A 16,242-nucleotide genomic window follows, 5' to 3' on the forward strand; every position below is an offset into this window, starting at 1 on the left:
CTTATAAGTGACACATGTCAAAACAACATTATGTTATTTACAATTTAATTTAAATTAGAATCTTAACGAGCCTTTTATTTTACAGTTTTAAATTTATGCTTAATTAAAAAGTATATTTTATTATGAAAAATAATACTTTAATTTATATTAATTCTAAAAGTATGATTATTAGCATGCATAAGAGTGCTAAATACTAAAGAGCTTAGTTATTAAAAGTTTATTCAAAGATTGTCACTTTAGCTGACACTGATTCACCTAAAATGATCTTCAGAGCTTTTAAGTAACAATAAAATAACATGATGCACACAAACATACCTAGTAAGATCAAGTAATGAGAAAGTAATTAGTAGTTAATTAGTCATTATAACTATGTATTAGCTACATATAAAAAAAGAATCAAACTAAACAACTAAACGAGTTGTTGTAGTACTTTACACTTTTATTTTACTTTTATTTTCAATTCAATTTTATGTGATTTTTTAATAATTCATATTTTTTATATTTCTACAAATAACTGTAATATTTTCAAAAACACAGTTCTTAAATTTCTAAAATAAAAAAATGGATGTACTTTATAAGTATATTTCAGAAAACCATGTTAATTTAAATTTTACAAATATTATACAAGTTTTTGTTTTATTTCATACTTCAAAGTTGTAACATTTTTCATTTAAAAATTATTTGTAATGATTTTTTTTTTTAACTTGCAAGTATTCATTCTAGCGCTATTTCACTAACGTTTTGACTTTTTGACTTCATTTATTTACATACAAATATTTTTTTACATAGCATTTATGTTTTTGACGTCATTACGAACAACTTAAAGTAAACATAACAGAGGTCAAATTTTGTTTTTTGTAAAACTTAGCTGATTAATCGATATGTCAAAGGTTCAAACAACGAAAAGAATTTGAATAGAGCTAAATTATGCTGACTAATAAGCATTAAACATTAGACTGCCGATAATAATCAGCAAATGCTCGGCCTTTACTTTTAAACATAAATCATCAAAAGTTTTTTTACAATGTTTTAGTGATGTCATAAAGGTCTCTGATTACTTTAATTTTTTATAAGAACAGTTTATGATTACGACACATACATAGTGAGTTATATTTAGAATCAGAAACGCTTAAATTAAATACAAAGTTTCTTTAAATTAACATTTAAAAGAAGAAAATTATGGATTGCTTTTACTTATAACATATTTTAGTCGTTAAATGAGTTCTTATTTATGTAATAAAAAATAACCTAAAACCTCTACGTTTATATTTAACTTTTAAGTATTTTACAGCAGACTGTATAAACTGAAATTATTTTTAGTTTTTGTACAACTAAGGATTTTTTATTAAAAGGACAGCTTTTTATATTTTCTGCTTCATAGCTGTATCTAGTAAAAATATATAAACAATCAGAAAACATCATATATCTATTGTAAAAGTTGGGTTATAAGTTTTAAAAGTGGACAATAACCTCTTGGGGGCGATTATGGCTATTAGGGGTAAATAACTAGTAAAGGACCTTTATTTCTAATCATAAACTTTATTTGGGTATGATAGTTGTCACTTATGACTAGTCATCGATATTAAATGTAAAATTTTGTATTAATATATTAAAAAAGACTAATATAAAAACATAAGTTTTCATTAATTTAGTAATTAATTTTTTTTGGTTCCGAACAGTTTTAAGACACTATAAAACCTATCTAAATGCAAAAACAATAAACAAAAAATTTACAGTAACTAAAGCCTGCGCTTTTAAAAAGATATACGAAGTTTTAAAATGTCCAATCTACCAAAATGTTTAAAACAAAGATTAATAGTTTTTAAACAAACACAAACAAGTTAAGTGTGTTGAACCAGGGTCACCTCACATGTTAGTTGCTTTTGTACTGGCTTATCAGTAAAAACTGATTACAAATGGTAGCAATACATGGCTTCAGCACATGGTGATATTTCCCTCATGACAACTTTTAACTTTTTTATTATTTTTTTCTTTTACTTTTCATTAAAGTAATTTCTACAAAAATATTAAGAGTTTTTACTTTCTAGAAATCATTTTTAAGGTAAAGACCAAACAAATTTAAATTGTGTTGATTCAATATTCTGATGCCTCCTGTAATCTTACGCTTATATATTTCTGTGTAATCTCAGAAACTAATCATGCTAATACATTGGTCGAATGATAATAAGTAATATCCTTTATCTGGAACTCGGTTATGATATTTTTAATGCACTCTGAACTCGTTAAGCTTTTTCTTATGTTATAGTAGCTAGTATTTACATTTGTGGACATTTGTAAACAGTGGTATTGTGACAGAAAATGCGTATAAGAGCTTCAAAACAGACTGTTAAGCGAACAAAAGCAAACAAACTTTTATCCTTACTACACTATCATAAAAAACGGCTGTGTAAAAAATCAAATTAAACTTAATACAAGTACTTTTAAGGTTTTTCAAAGTATAAATTATAAAAAATTTAGAATACACAAAAGCTTTAGACATTTTGTATTTTTTGTAGGAAATATTTTCAGTATATTTTGTTACAGTCTAGGTTTTAGTGATTTAAAGTTTCTTTTAGTTTGACTATTTTTATTTATATTACAATTAAACATTATGGAATAGCAATGAATAAAAATTGTAATTAGTTTGTACTCAAGTTAAGCAAGATTAATCAAACATCTCGCAGATAAATTGTTCGATAAGCTAAAGTTTTCCTAACTGTTATAACACAGCAAATCCTTAGCAATAAGCATAAAAATAACAATTATTAAAATAATATACAATTCATGCTTAATCTGTTTTGTAGTATTTTTGTTAAGTATAAATTTTACGTTAAGAAAAAACCATGAATGGCACTTGAAATTATTATGACGTGTTATTTTGTTCAAGTACTTTACAAATCAAGTTTTTAAAAAATATTGTTGTAATTATTTACTTTTACTACGAAAGTTTTTTTATATATTGAAATGCATATATAACAAAAAATATTCAGAATGTCAATAACTGATTAAGAAAATTTTAATTTCAATAATTTATTATTCATCGTGTTTTAAAACTTACATTAAACATATTTTTTTAAGTTTAATATAAGTTTTTCAACTATATTTGTTTGTACAAAACTTTATCACAAACAAGAATTATAAGTACAATGAACTAAACTAATAAATAACGCTTTAAAAAGTAGAAAAAAACTGCTTAAGTTTTCAGATCGTGTGGGGCAAAAAATAAATATAACCATGAATATAAACACAGACTAAACATTTATATATGCTCTGGCGTAGCTTGACTATTCTAATGAAATTTGTCTGAAAGACAAAGAATTCCTAAAGTTAAACTAAGTTAAAGTTTATTTTTAGATGTATTTTATAAGTTTGCAAGTAAGCAAACTACTTGTTAAAAAATAATGAGCAGTATTGTATATAGAATATGTATAACTATAGTTTTATTTTTGATGTTTATTTTATTTACTATTTTGTTGCATGAATTGTTCTTTTAACGAATCGTATTCTGTACATAGTTGTTATTTTATCTTTAAGCACAAAACGCATAGCTAGGTTAGCTAATAGCAGGACTACTACTATTTATAAACAATTGAACTACTAGTCAGAAAAAATATTATAAAGTTATCATATAAGTGTACATACATAAAGAATCTAAATTATATTGACATTAGCTCTTGTGACACTTGAAAATCTTGTGTCCATAAACATTTCTGTTTACTTTATTTACGCAAGTTACACATTTATTTTATCGTTCTATAGTAGCTTTATAAGGATTTTTTATAGACTCTTTTTTCTATACAAAATAATTTTTAATTCAAATGATAGTTTTCTGAAGTAAATCATCGTATAAAAAATTTCAATGAGTTATTTTTCAAAATGCTTTGTCGTTTCTTGATATTTCTTACAAAAAAGTTTTTAGTTCCATTACTAAACTCACTATAATGTAAGCATGCTCAATTCAACGGACGGAAAATAATCTTAAACTATTTTGCTTTAAAAATTGAACAACTTACAGTACTTTTTTAAAAATTATCCATCTGTACCTAATTGTATATTTAAAGTACTGTATTTTAAGTCTAATACTTTATAACAGCAATGTTATAAAAATTATGGGTATTTAATAATTTTAAATATATTGGGTATATCCCGCATTTATACAATAAAACAATTTTAAATAGTTAACTATTTTCTTATTCTTTTTTGGCAGGTTTTCCAAACTGGTTTTCATAATCGTCAACTTGGCATAAATTAGAAAAAAGAATTGCCTTTTTATATAGATATCGCAATTTTACTAGCTAGTTACCCATTTAGTTTTTAGCCCCTTACTAGTTTTTGTCCCTGATATCTAAGTTTTCCCAAAAGGCCATACTGTACAATTTTCAAAACCCTGGCTTAAAAGTATATATAGAGCTTTTTATTTATTTCATTAACGCAAAACGTTTTAGTTGTAGGTAAACTTATGACCTTTTAGGTTAAAAATTATGAAATTTTTTAAAGTATTTAAGTTTTTCCTCATGTTTTTTTTAATTGTAGCTTGGTTGAAAACTAAACTTAATTATTTTGAAACTTATTTTAGGGTAATTAAACATTAAAAAAATTTCACCTCACGAAAAAGCACTTGAAATCGATATGACGTAATTTTAATTTTGTGCTTCACTTTCTAATATGTATTTCTTTTCAAGTGTTTTGTTTTACTAAAGTATTCAATTGACTAATTTAATTGAGTATCACTTGTATAATTTATAAATTGGTTTGAGGAGTTTACTGATATATTCTTTTATTTATCCGTTTATATTTTTCTTACAAGAAATAAATAAATATTTTCCTAGCAGATATTTTTTTCAGTATAACACTAAGCTAATTCTGTACTTAAAAACTTAATAATTTTGTATTAATAGTATAAATTAAATTTATTACAAGACTAATGTATTTAAGTTTTATTTACAAAACGAATAAAACATCATTGTTTTACAGGAAAAGTATTTTTTTAAAGTATTGGCTAATGAATAGATAATTTCGATGCAATATAAATACAAAGTAATGAATAAATTTTGTGAGTAAAAGAAGCTCTTGTTAGTAGTTATTTGCAGAATTATAAAAGCAAAAAACATGCTAAGTTTTAACTCAATGAAACTTTGAGTCTAAGGCAGTATTTATTTTAGAGTAAATAAGTATATTACATTGCAACTAGTTAATTTTAAAATTGTCCCTTAATATAACCTTTACTGGTAATTATGCTAAACTAAAGCTAGAAATAAATCTATTTCATGTCTGTTATAAGCTACATAACACTTTTAAGAATGCTTTTTATAATATTCTAATGGTGATATTTTCAAAAGAACTTTTTAACCGTGTTTACTATGAAATTTATAGTAACAAGAAAAGCAAAGATACCTTTCCATGCGTCACTAATTCAAAACATTTAAACTAAGTGTTACTTTTTCTAGAATAAATTTTCTGGTTAGTAATAAAATTTTTATAAAGTACAAAATTATATTATTTTAATCTTTTGTTAACAAAAACTAAGCAAAGGTTATAAATTATAAAATTGGCTTGTACTTGACTAACTCAATAGCCATACACATTTTTTTCATGAAAAAAGTTTGAAGTATTTGTAAAAACTGTGTTACAATAACAATTTTACAAAATATCTTTTTAAACTTATCAGTAAAAAGATATATTTAAGTTTATTTGCTTCTAACAGTAGTTATAACATTCATTTATGCTAGAGCTCCATAGGTAGATTACAGAGTCTATCAATCTAGTATATAATAGTATATAGTATCAATTATCGAGTGCAGAATGCTTTAAATTTAAAATACTTACTTATGACAAAATAGATTTACTCTAAATAAATTTAATTTAAAGTTAAAACTTTAAGCAAATAACTAATAAAGTTTAAATAAGCAAAAATGCACTAACACAGTAGTAAAGTTAAATTTGTCTCGAAAATCCTTTAAGTTTAGATCTAAAAATAATATTGACTAGTGAATATTCGGATTAACATTTAAAAGCTTATCCTATCTTGAATTTTTTAAATTAATAATAAAAGCTATATGAATTACATGTTAGTGGTTTTTGATAGGTATATCCTCAGCCTGATTCTAAATTTGTTTAGGTTGTAAAAGTCGAACATTAAAAAATAATTTCATGATAGTTCTAAGTTTGTTTTACTTAACTGATTGTACAATACATAAATACTATGTACTGGATTTATATTATTAAACGTCTATTACTGGTGTACTACTCAATAACTGAAAAGTTTTTTCGTACACCAAGTCCTTAGACTAAACTTTTTGAGCGCTTTTCGTTTATAAACAATAACAATATTAGTTAAAACGTCAAAAAAAATTTTAGATATTTTTTGACTTGATTTTTTATCATGGTTTGTACCAAGATTAAAAAGCTTTGACATTTTAAAATTCATTTCAGGCATTTAACATATGTGCAAATTTTATTACTTTTTTATTCTTATAATCTAAAATTTTCGTCTTTGTGACCTACTAGAAATACTTTATATTCTTAAATTAATATGGTTATTTCTAGAAAGCTAACAATGAATTATAAACCTAAATATATATATTTTTTTGTTAATCTCTAACGAACTTTTGGTTATGTAAATATTTTAAAAAGTAACCGAAACTAAATATTTAAATATAGCTTGAAAAAAAAAAAACATTTAAAGACTTTCGTGAGTAATGAGAAAATAATTATCTAGTTCAACAAAGGTTAAGACCGTTTTATACTATCTATAATGTATTTTACTGCAGACAAAATGAACTTAATGCGTTTTAATACGGTAAATGATGTAATTACCAATTACTAAATAATTTATAAAACTAGAAAGTGATTTTTATCAAAACGTCTAAGTTTTTAAAAACTAGGTCTTTATAATGTTTTACATAGACAAACATGTTGTTTTGAACAACAAATATTCTTTATTTATGAATTAAAGTTCAAAAATAAAGTAAACTTCTGTAAGCTATATTAGTAAACATATAAAAAGCACAAATTATAACTTTAAAAACAAAACTAAAATTATTGGTTTTTAAGTACAAAAATTAAACTGGACTTTGTATGCTCTTCGTTTATTATAATGTCAATTATATTTGTTATGAAATATGTAATTACACTTAATATTAGTTGCTCTAAAAAGATTATCGTTACAAAATGAAAAATATATATATGTTTCTTAACTCTAACAAATCTTATTTAATTTGATGTAAACCATTGTAAACTAATTTTTGTTTAAGTTAGAAAAATAAGTATTCATAGTTTTATTTTAACAAAATTTTTAAACAAAAATAAATACTCAAATGAATCTTAGCTAAAAAGATGTTATGGTAACAAAATGAAAAAGATATGTATGTTTCTTAACCCGAATAAATCTTATTTAACTTGATGTAGACCATTGTAAACTAATTTTCAGTTTAAGTTAAAAAAAAATTATTCATAGTTTTTATTTTAACAAAATTTTTAACGAAAAAAAATACTCAAATGAATCTTAGCTAAAAAAATGTTATGGTTATTCTATAATGAGGTATTATTAAAGTTCAACAGTTTTTATAAACCTGAAGCTCAAAAAGCTTAGTATTGTTCTTTAAAATTATTACAAATTTAGCAAAAATATTTTTAGTTAGTTTTGATAGAACTTGAAATACATGATAAACTTAGGCTCAAACAAAGTCAGTGGTTAGGATGGCATATCCATTAAAATACTTTAAAATTAAGCAATATTTTATAATCTATAGTAAGTGAACTAATAAATCATTAACTTAATAAAGATAAATATTCAAAAAAAATTTAAATAAGCAAAAAAAAAAATTAAAGTTAGAAGCAAAAACGTTGATAGGAAACTGTATAAGTTTTTTTACTAAACTTTAAAGTAACTGATCTTAAAAAATTCCAAATTTTTCCTTAACTTGTACATAATACGCCCTGGAAATCCGTTAAAAGGTATCCAAGTGGTGGGCGACTCGATCGGTTTTTTTATGCACCTGCTCCTAGGACCAAACATTTTGAGCGCTTTTTTTTTGTCGTTCATTATTTAGTTTCAGAGAAGCCCACTTTACTCCCCTAGCTTTGTCGAAATTCATTGAAAGAGTTTTATTTATGTTTGACAAATGTATGTACAATTTTGCTAGATCTAAGTAAAACTTTGGAAAATGTAGATATAAAAGTTTTACTAAACAAATTAGAATGCTATGGTATAAGGAGAAAATTAAGTTTGTTTTTGAGATCATATATGACAGAAAGAAAAAGTTTGTGAATTTTAAAATACTTCATAACTTGTGAAAACATTGATGTGCAAGGATAGTCTTAGAATTATTTTTACTACATATTTTACAGCATAGTACCAATTAAAAACTTCTAAGTTTTGCAGATGACACACTTCTGTGACAAATTCGTCTTTTTTTATTTGTTTGAAGTTTTAACTTTCGCCCACTTTTGTCATGTGTTGGCGGTTAACTTTTATTTTATTGATAGTTGTTGTTATCATTAGCTGCTTTTACACTAACTCGTTCACACTGCCAAGCTGCACTTGAAAAGTATAAAACTTCTTATTTATAAGTTAACTTAGTTGAACATTGTTTGAACATATTGTTTATAAATTTTTTGTTTCTTTATTGCTGTCGTTAATTTAAAATTAACTAACAAAATTAACAATTAATTACAAAGATTTAGCTATTTGTCACTGTAAAATTGGTTGTTTTGATTTCTCACCTAAACTTAATTTAATGTTAAAAAAAAAGACTCATGGATTTTCGTTCAACAAACAAGTTTTAAAAAACATAAATGTAATTAAAAAGATAAAAAAACATTTATAAAATAAAAAACATCTATACTGCTTAGGTTTTTTTAATAATTAATGATCTTAAATCACCAGAGCATGGAGAAACATTAAAACTTTGTTAAATGTCCTGGATAAGACGTTAAAGATATCCAAGTGGTGTGCGACTCGGTAACCGAAAATTTTTTTGTACACCAGGTCTTAAAACCAAAATTTTTGAGCGTTTTTTTGTCGTTCAATAAACAATATGAAAGTTATTGGTGGTTTATACAATAAGAAATGTTTATAATGAAAATCATGTGTTTAATTTTTAACTTACTCTTTATGAGTCACGTTAAATACAGTTTGTTGTGCTGGAGCAGAGAAAATAAACTAGACTAAATGAATGTACTTATTAATAAGGCCTATAGATGTATTCATTAGAAAAGATATAATAAAAAAATAAAAACTTAAAACAACAAAAACACTATTAAATGTTAAAAATTTTCTTGAATATTAGCTTGTAGTCTTTATGTGTTTAAGTATGTCTTTTTACTACTTGATTAAACTGTAGATAAAGTACACAACCTTCCAATAAAATATTTTCTTTAACTCGTTCTTGCCAAGCTGTGATAGACATGGGGATAAAACTCTTAAAGATATTTTGGGTCATTTTGATAGGTACTAGATCGATCTGAGATATTCTTTTACTAAAAGAACAGTTAAAAAAATAAATTGTAGATGTTTTGCAATATAAGTATTATTTAGTTTTAGGATAATACTAACAATTACTACACCTAAGTCTTAGTTTAGTATGTTGTTTGGATTCTGATGACACTGGTCCAGTCTAGGTTGTGACAAGTACTTTTATACTTATTGATTTTGAAATTTTTACTAAAGCTTCATTTAATATTTAAATATTTATTGTTTAGAAGTGTATTTACAATTTTCAAGATAAAGTTTCTTCGGAAATGTTGAAAAGTTAAATTATTAACTTAATTACTGCTAATATAAAATATGATTTGAGAATTTTTAGTTAGCTTATGTTTTTTTTCTTTTAAAAAAGTAATTATTGTAGTAATAAGTTTAGTGTATTTATTTTTTGCTTGTTTACGTGGTTTATCTTTTTGTAGTTGAACATATAGGCATAAGTGTACATTTGCAGTTATAAATGTAACAGTTAAAAATAGATAAAAATAATACTTTATTTTTTGGAAGCATGTAGATTTTTTTACAATTTAGAACAAGTCAATAGGTCTAAGATACTCTACATCAGGGGCGTGTTTTGACTGGTTTCCTGTTTCCTGTGAACTCCCTGAAAAAAAAAGAAAAGGAAAAAAAAACAAATCTTAGAATATTACTAAAAACATTGTTCATTGACTTTGTTTTGGTTATTTAATAAACTTTGAATAATGAGTGTTGAATTTATAACACTGAAAGATTAAAAAAATTCCTTAACAAAAAATGCTCTTTTTTACCCAGCTGAAATAGATTATAAATAAAATTTCAATCGTGATCTCATAACAGGTAAAAGTTTTAAAGTAGTATTTTCTTTCTAGGAAACTTTTTACTAAGATGCTTTAGTTCGCACTATAAATTGTTACTTATTGTAAATAACTTTTGATACAGCATTGTTTTTGAACTAGTAAGTACAACTTTACTTAAAAAATGTCCAATATAATCACTAAAATTTTATTTTACTTATTTGGTTGTATACAATAATAATGTTGTGTGAAGCTTTTGTACTTAAAACTTATATGTTTTGTTTATGTGTCGACCAATTGGGTTTAAACCTTGAAAAGTTAAATTAAGAGAGTTTTAAAAATTATCTTTAGACCACTACACCGAATGGCAACTTAACCTTTTATCATTTAATGGTATTTTAATATTTTATTTATTTTTGTATATCATATGGTAACACATAACTTTTAACGTTCTAAAGTCTTCATTTTAATTTTTTTAGGCTTAAAAGTTTAGTATAACTAAAAAACCTTCAAGTATTAACCCTTTTTAATTAAATTAAACCTTATACATTTCATTTAGTTGATCAAAATATTTATAATATACTTTTAGGAACAACTGTATTGTTGCTGGGATTGAATTTAGTTTCATACAACACAAACTTTTTCTGTAACGAAAAGTATATTTGTTGTTTTAACTTTATCTCCGGGAGGCGTTAGACGATTTTATAATAAAACTTTAACAATATATGTGTTTATGCTCAGCTTAGCCATTTTTGTGCAAGAAGCACAACATACTTTAAAACTCTGTTTTATTAGTAAGATCTATGTTTGTATTTAAGACTGTGACGTTGAAAAATTTGAAGAACATTATTAAGAACTAATTTATTTGTAGGTTTTTTGTGTTTACTTGTTGTGTTTATTTTCGCCGTTTCATTCTACTGATATATTAACTGCTTTATCATTTTTTCAACAAACTAACTTGATTAAAGAAAGTATACCTATTAGTTTTATTACAATTTTATTAGTTACTAATTTAAACCTTTAATAGTAAAATTCAGTAAAAGCCTTAAAAGTTAAACGCTCAAAGCGTTTAGCACAAAATAGGGGTTAAACCCTCCTTGTAGATACTAGCAGTACTTTCTACTCAAAGCCCTTTAAGACTTCAGTCCTAGATTAGATAAAGTTTGTGTTTTTCAAAATAAATGTTTTAACTTATACCTTTAACTATCTTCATAAAAAACGTATTGGTTTATGGAATTTTGTACAATAACGATTGTTATTGTGTTATTATACTTTACTATAAAAATGAAACTACATTTTGAACACAGCCTTTTTCGGCTACCCTACCGGCAGTTCGTACCTAAGAAGTGCTTAACTCGTTAACAAGTTTTTGTAGTATAGTAAACTTGTATTGTATTTTTCATACTAAACATAGCAATCTTAAACATTTTAAACATTATTTTACTTGTATAATTTGACATTGTAATGTATACAAAGGTTTTCCTTAATGTAGTTGAAAGTTATCAGTTGCATATTATAACTTATTATGTTTAGTATAACACAACATTTTTTATGACGTTTCATTAAAATAAAATCTGTAGCTAAAACAATCTTGCAGCAAATAACTAATTAACTATTCAACGTTTGTTTTTTGTTGTATACTCTTGAATAACATCTTTGATTTAAGTTTTATTATTTTTGCAAAAGTTTCATTATAAGCCTTTTATTCAATACATAAATAAGAAACGCCGTAAAACTTAAAATAAAAAGAAACAAAATTTCTTTATGTGTGTACGAATTTTGTCGATTAACTTTAATTTTTAAGTTTCTAAAAGTACAGTATAAAGAAAAAAATATTCTAAAACACTAAATCAAGTTTTTTGTTTTAATAGTTTACCTCAAAGCTTTAAATAATATAATTAGATATTTAATAACAGATATAAGTTTAACTTTGTTTCCATATAAGTTTAAATAGATATAAGTTTAACTTTATAAAACTGAATAATAACTTGAAATAACAATAGATTGTTATAATATTTATGATAGTAAAACTAGTTACATGTTTGAAAAAAAGTTAAAAAATATAGTGTTTGCTTAATATTTTAGTTATATTTTTTACTAAACTTTGTTATAATAACTTTTCACCGTTTTCAAAAAATCTTCGTACTACATTTTAAAAGTTATTAAAACACTCTCAAAATAAAATTGTTAATAGGTTTAAATTTTTTTAGAATCTAATGCGTGTTTACTTTTAACTTTTTAGATTAGTTTTAAAGATATGTTTTAAATATTACAGAGTTCCTAATATTTATAATTTAATATATATAACTAAAAGTTCATTATCAAAAAATTTTAAAATTAAGGTAAAAAACGGTTTTGTTTGTACAAAATAACGCAAAGTCCAAAAAAAAGACTCTTAAAAAAGACGCCTCGAGCAAAATAGAAGAGAAAGAAATAGTGCAAAAATGACGCTCGGTGATAAACTGGCGCCGTGCAAAAGTGACGCTCTACGTAAAGTTGATCCATTGTGCAAAAGTGACCTATCGTGCTAAAGTGACGCATCGTGCTAAAATTACGTCGTGTAAAAGTTACCAACTATGCTAAAGTATATATTATGATTAACTATTAAAATTTTTTAACAAATATAAGAAAAAAACACAATGTTAATGTCTAAATATTTTGTTTGAACTCTAGGAAAAAATGTTATAAAAAAATCTACATTTAAGAAGTATAAATTTGATTATTAAATTTAAATATACTTAAACGACTAAACTTGATGTTGTATATTGTATGATGTAAAAGAAAAAGAAACTAAACATTACAATGCTTTAAAAAATGACAAAGTTTTTTTCTGCTTTCCATTATATTTTCTTTTTACAAAAGTTTGAACTATAAGATTAAAAATAACTTCTATACCATTTGTTTACATAAATAAAAGTAAGCAATTTAGTAAAAAACAAATTACTAATATCAACGCTAATAAGCTACAAAGAAACCTATTCTAGTTTTTTCAAGTTAAGATGAAGAAATAAAAGTTTTTTGCTGGTATTTAGAAGAAATCGATTACGCTTTTGTTTGTACAAGTTACCAGCTTCTAAAGTAAACCTTTTAAGAATAAACAGAAGATGGTTGTGATGAAAGATGTCATCTTGCAAACTTCGCAAATCGTGTGTGTATTCTGTTTTTCAAGTTCCACCAAGACAAGACTTTAGCTTTTTAACTTCTTCATCAGATAAATGTTTTTTAACCAAAAATACTTAATTTCTACCTCAATCTATTACTCAACTGAATTTTGTTGCTAACTTTCGTGAGTGTTTTCACTTGTTTCCGATTTAAATGTAAATAGAAGGACAAAAAAATTTAGGAAACATTATTTGTAGGTACTTGAGCTTTAGATTTATTAAACGCTACTGAAGGAACTTGACCACTTTGACCGGTCTCACGAGAAATATGATTTTTTTTACTTCTGACTTCAGTAGCTTAACAGCTTTCTGTTTAAGATTAAAAGGGAAAAAATTAAATTCGATACTGTTGATCAATAGCTGCTGTGAGTAAAAGCGATTCGTTTTCATTTATTCGTGTGCTGTTGTTAGTAATATAAAACCTTCTTTCAAAAGTCTCTTCTATATTTTCTCCAAGGTTACTAATGTTGTTGAACTATTTTGACCTAGTGGACTATTAGCTTTATGATCAAAAACTTTTTTAGTACTGCTGCATGCGGGATTACACTTGACAGCAATGCAATGTTTTAACTACATTCACTGCTTTAAAATGTAAAAAGGTTCAAGCAGCTCATTAAGGAGACTAAGAAGTTTCTATCCATCAGCTGTAAGAATATTTTAACTAGACATCAACTTTTATAATCTAGGCACTAGTTTCCTGAGGTATCTAAAATATTTAACAAATAAAAAAAACATCCAGAGTTATCCTGAGTGTACTTAGTATAGTGAGTTTGTGACTGCCACTCTTGCTTAATATAACAATTACCCTTTGTCGCTATCAACAAAGGATTCTACTTATACAACTATTATTGGCCTGGTTTATAACGCAACGTGCGCTCTAACTTGTATAATAGAAGTCCCCAAGATAACGCTTAAATTATAGTTGACTTAAATAAACTAATATGAACTACTTAATATTTACTAAAGGTTTAATAAATCGGTCACTTATATTATTTTTAACTGAGTTCGAATCTGTGATAATGATTTTATTTAAAATGAAGCTGCGAAACGAAAAGATGATAAAATACTGCACAACATTACACTAATAAATCAAATTATCAATTCTTTTAAAAGACGACAATCTCGAATCAAAGAAACAAAAAACTAAACGTTTAAATCAAACTCAAAAAGTGTCTTAAAATCGAAACTAATTCGACAACAAGATTGAAACCATTCAAACTTAAGTGCAGCGAAACGCTCCACTGAGTTCAGTTCCATGCAATGAAGTAGAAACTAAAAGAACTGAACCGTCAATTACTCGAGACTTTTGAATTTATATTCGCTTGAGAAAAAAGTAAAAAGAGACAATTACCGCGTAGCGGTACACCTTAAGAAAATACATTTTCTGCAAGTGTACAAAATTTTTTTTTAGTATTAGGTTGCTGTAATTTTAAGAAGCAGTAGTTGTTCAACAAAACTCATAACTTTTCACAGAAATATCTTATGCTACTGTATACTATTTCTCATCTAAACCAAGGCTAGAAAAAAATTTGTTTTGTAAAATGAAAAATTGAAAAATAAAAAAATTTGTTGAACAATTGCTGTCTCTTAAATTATAGTAATCAAGTATTAAATGAGCTGTATTTGTAGAGTTTTTACATTATTGAATATACTTAAATCAAATTTATATAATTAAGATAAAATTTTAAAAACTTTTAACTAATTGATATACATTAAAATTTAAATATGTGTTTCATATATAAAAAATAGAAAATATTTTAGATTTATAAAAAGAACCTAACTATAAAGTGAGTAGAAGAATCTAATGTGAAAGAAACTTTAAATTAAGAGTTTTAATTTTTACTCTAATGGATGTATGTATCTGTAAGTTTACAACAAATGATTCAATTAATTAAACTTTAATTAGTCTGTCTCGCTTGACTAGTTTTGTATATATTAAATATTTAAAACACGTCTAATCAATAATCTAAGTATATAAAACTGAAAGTAACTGATCGCGGAAAATAAAGTTTTTCAAAACTAATTGGATTTAGACCCAGCCACTTTTCTGCTAGGATCTGGATCTTTTTGAAAAATTGACATCCGCCCAGATCCGGATCTTTGATCCGGTAGATCTTTAGTTTTAGTTTCAATTAAGAATAAAAAATTACAAAAAATAAAAACTTTCCAAAATATTTAACTTATCAACACTTGTAATAAACACAAAAACTTGTATTTTAATGTATAATAAACTAACTAAACTCCTTAGCACTTTTAGTGTAAATGAACATTAAAGAACAAGATCAACTTTTAGCTTGTTGATGAAAAATCTAGAAACCTGATAGTTTTTTGAAATGTAAAGAATCAGATAAAAAATTAATAACAAGCCCTAAGATATATTAAAAAACATTACCAAATACAAAAGAAAAAAATATTTGTTATTGACTTATTTATATATTGACAAAACGTTTTGAAATTAAAAAAATAATACTTTCAGTTTTACTAAACCCGATTGTTCTTTGAAAATAAAAATTCGGATACAAAACGTTGATTGTTTACTATGAAATTACAATATAGTTTTTAATCGTTCTTAACTTTTTGTAAAAACTGTAGTACTGTTTTTTTGTTTTTTTGTAGAACTTTAACACCTCTGTTTACCAAAAAGCTATTTATTTTAAGTTGAACTATGTGATGGTTAAAACATTTAGCTTTATGAAACATATGTACTAGTATTTTTTAAATTGTATTTTTCCAATTAACTATTTAAAAACCCTATAAGTGAAATCCGTAGATAGTTTTGAAGTTTAGATAATCACCATATTATATATATAAATATATATATATATTT

This window comes from Thalia democratica, chromosome 8 (genome assembly GCF_965202585.1).
Source record: "Thalia democratica chromosome 8, ktThaDemo2.hap1.1, whole genome shotgun sequence".
NCBI classification, from domain to species: domain Eukaryota; kingdom Metazoa; phylum Chordata; class Thaliacea; order Salpida; family Salpidae; genus Thalia; species Thalia democratica.